Source organism: Chaetura pelagica, unplaced genomic scaffold (genome assembly GCF_000747805.2).
Source record: "Chaetura pelagica isolate M959 unplaced genomic scaffold, ChaPel_1.0 scaffold405, whole genome shotgun sequence".
In the NCBI taxonomy this organism is placed as follows: domain Eukaryota; kingdom Metazoa; phylum Chordata; class Aves; order Apodiformes; family Apodidae; genus Chaetura; species Chaetura pelagica.
Genome location: NW_009953489.1, coordinates 3,992,951 through 3,996,702, shown reverse-complemented (window position 1 = coordinate 3,996,702; position 3,752 = coordinate 3,992,951).

Below are 3,752 nucleotides of genomic sequence, written 5' to 3'. Positions count from 1 at the left end.
TGCTTAAGAGCATGTAGTAAATATCTGGGATTCTATGACTCTGATCATCCCAGTGGCAGAGAGAAGGGTGTTGAACACAAGGGGATAAATGCTCCTACTGCAACAGAGAATCATCTTTACCAATGATTTTCTTCACTGTAGTGGTAAGATTTCCCTGATTGAGTAAGTGTTATTCAGTCAGCTAAGGATGACAGGATTAGGCAGGGGTTTGAAACAGTAATTGCAGTTTGTTCTTCTGTAGTACCTTTCGTCTGTGGAATTCACAACAATGCAATAATCCTCCTAACAGCTTTTGTAGGTAAGGAAATATTATGAGCCCTGTTTTTCAGCTGAGGAAGCTGAGAGGGAATATGATGATGCAGAGAAACATGGGCAGAGCCAGAATTGGGACTCAGCTCCTCTGACTCATACTTTGTAGTTCCAAGAGCCTGGACACACCAGTTGGTGAGGCAACCGTGGCCACGGGACATTTGTCTCTTCAGTGTTCACTGTTCATGTGGAAAAAGGGGAGCAGAGCCCCCAAACAGGGAAACCAGGAGCCGGGATGTCTATAAGGCACAGGATGCCAAAAGGCAGAGCACTATGGTAATTGATGGGAAGGCAGGAAAGACTTGAGCTTTCCAGGACACACCAGATCTTGTAAGTATTCATCTGCAAAGATAAGCTTTGATTATCATCCAAATGCTGGTCTGGAGGCAGGCAATATGTGATGGCAGTTCTCAAACCAGAGAAACAGAGATTAATGGGTTCCCTGGCAATGGAGAGGAAGGGAATGAAGAGTCCACAAAATATTATGTTTCACCTTGGTGTCTTTTATTAGGATGTAGCAAGCATTGTTTGGAGCAGCTGGAGGCTGGAATACAGTGGGCTAAGACTGATATGCATGGAAAGAAGGAAAGCAAAGGCCTAAACTATTGTGGGAGAGCAGAACAGGACATGACCACAGAATCTGTGAAGAGAAACTGCTCAGCTAATGTGGCTGTGTATCTTTGGCCACAGTAAATATGTTTATTTGGAAATTATCTGCATCTGAATGGTTTTGTTACACATTCAGTGTGATGTGAAGACCTATCACCTGCTGTTAACACAGTGGTTTGCACAGGTAAGCAAGCCTGTGAATAGTGTGTGCTACTGAGTTGGCAGTTTACAATAACAGACACCAGAACATGCCAGATTTCAGCTGGCAAAAGCCCTGATGGATTCCCATGTTTCCTTACTTTTCCTCCTGCCTGCTTACAAAGACTGGAGAGAATAGTCACGAGATGCTCCAAACAAACAGTAACACTTTCAAACACCTTGATTTCTAAATTACGAGTAATGAATATATTCGTATTTCACTAAAACTACATCACAGGTATGAGTTAATTGTATCGAACTGTCTGTTCATTGGGGGTTGCAGCCATTTGCACCAGCTGAGAATGAAGTTCCTGATGCACACAAGTGCTGAGAACCTGCTGCTCCAGCTGAAGTGGCTGGGAGAAGCAGGCTGTCATCACGTCGGGCAGTCAGATCGTGTGTGTCAGGCTGGGGCTCTCAGATCAGCAGCTTTTATGCATTAACTTGGCTGTGACTTGCGTTGGGGGGAATCTGCTTTGAGTGATACACTACAGCACGTTGCTGGACTCCAGTCCTGCACAAAATCCTATCTTCTCTTCACAAACATGGACTGTTTCTTAACAGGTCTTTGCTAATGTGGAGCTCTATATGTGCAGTGTTCAACGATCTTACTTGGAAAGAAGTTCTTCAACTTCCACAGGCCCCTTGTGCCCAGACTAAGTATTTGTACACATCCCTCCCAGGGCAGAATGAATCCAATCCTGCCTGCTCTCCACTGGGTAAGATTTCCTAGTTTTAAATGAACAAATGTTGGCAGTGATGCATGCAAGGTACATACAGTAGTGGGGGAGGTAGAAATAGCAGCCTGGAAAAGGTTCAGTGTTTGTTTTTTACTCCCAGAAGAAACATACAAATGTGATGTATCTGGTATTTATAAAGAAAGAGCAGCATATTAGCAACCCCACAGAAACAGCTTGATGTTGGAGATCAGCTGCTCTTTAAATGCCTAAAAGATGCAGCAGGTCTCTCATAAGTTCTTCCTCCCTCTGTTTCTTGAGCAGTGTTTAACACACGGTAAGTCTGTTCCATGCTTCCTCTGGCTGCTGAGAGGCCCAAGCAAATAAAAGTCCTAACCAAGGCTGCTAATTGTGCCAAAATATAAACATGAGCTTTACACGGCTTGTAAGCTCAGTGCCTTATTACTCACCATTGCAAACCTAAGCACCAGCTTGTTTGCAGCAGTCAGGTCTAAAGAGCAGATCCAGCTTGTACTGAAGCTAATGGGAGCTTTTCCACAAGCAGTAAGATCCTTTGGATCAAATCTGCAGAACTGGACTAGTTCTGGTCTCAGTGGAACCTGTGACAAAATTGTATACATTAGTCATAGCAGGACCCATGGCCTCAGCTCTGTTCCTGGTACCCTTAAAGCCATCCAAAGGGATCCCAGCAGCACCAGAAGCAGTAACTTCCATACAATCTGAGCTACTCATGGACCTTTCTTTCTCTTTCATCGTTATGGGAAGGTGCCCTCTCCCAAAAAAAACCCTCAAGACAAGTGTTTTTTCCAGTATACTTGGCAGGTCACCACATTCAAGGTATTTTGAATCAAATGGAATGAAAGATTTTGTGAAGGAGAATCCTGCCAAGCCCTGCTCTTTTCCAGGGAGGGAATTTGGACAGATAACCACATCCTGCTGATCCCAGCTGTGGCAGCATGGCTGGGAGAGCAAGAAAGACCCTCACAGATGACCTGCATCCAACAGGTTACATTTAATCCAAACACAAGGGACTGTCCCTGCAAAATCCCCAGGTACTCATGTTATGCAGTCCCAAAGAAATGTCTTTGCTCACTGAGCTGCCTTTTTGCTCAGTGACCCAAATCAATTTGCAGTTGAGTAGTTATACACATTCATAGGATTATAGTGCTGACTTGATTTGTGCTCTTTCATTTTATTTCATATTTGTTTTAAAAGAATTAAAACTTTAAGCCAAAGCCATCTGAAAGAATCACCAACAGGAACTTAACTGGATTGGTTTCCTAATACTGTTGTGGGGACTGTGCAGCTCTTTTAACTCTGTGTTTTACCTCCCTGAGCTTAGACAGCAGAGCTAACTCTCAAGACTTCTGCTGCAGGTTTCAAGGCTGAAGGAGGTGGGCCTTGGCTTCACCATAGCAGTTTTTTTCTTTCTTTTTTTATTTCCTTTCTCAGCTGCCACCACAATTTCTGGAGCCCAAAGACCTTCCTGTGTTAAAGGGGCCAGTAAATGATACGTCTCCTTTTGTCCCTCATAACTGGCAGCAGACTGTAATTCTGTGTGGCCCTGGGTTTTGGTCCAGAAAAGAAAAAAAAAAAACCAACACAAAACCACTCTCCAGAAAAGTGCTTAAACACATGCTCAACTTCAAGTTGGCTGTTGGGCCTTACAGGATCCAAGTTAAATGCTTTTTCCGAGTCAGGGCCCTTCTACACGACTCAAATCCACTCTCACCCTGGTTAACTGTGGTTAATGGCTCGTTGATCGGCCTCACGCTCTCCCTGCCTGGTGAATGAGCTGGGTCTCTCCACAACGGCTGTGTCTGTGCTACTGGTGTGTGCAGCCGGGCCCAACGTCCTGGAACAACTGCCACACACGGGCAGGGCCGTGTGGAGGGGCCGGACACCCGGGATCCTCACCACACGGGGATGTCACCCCGG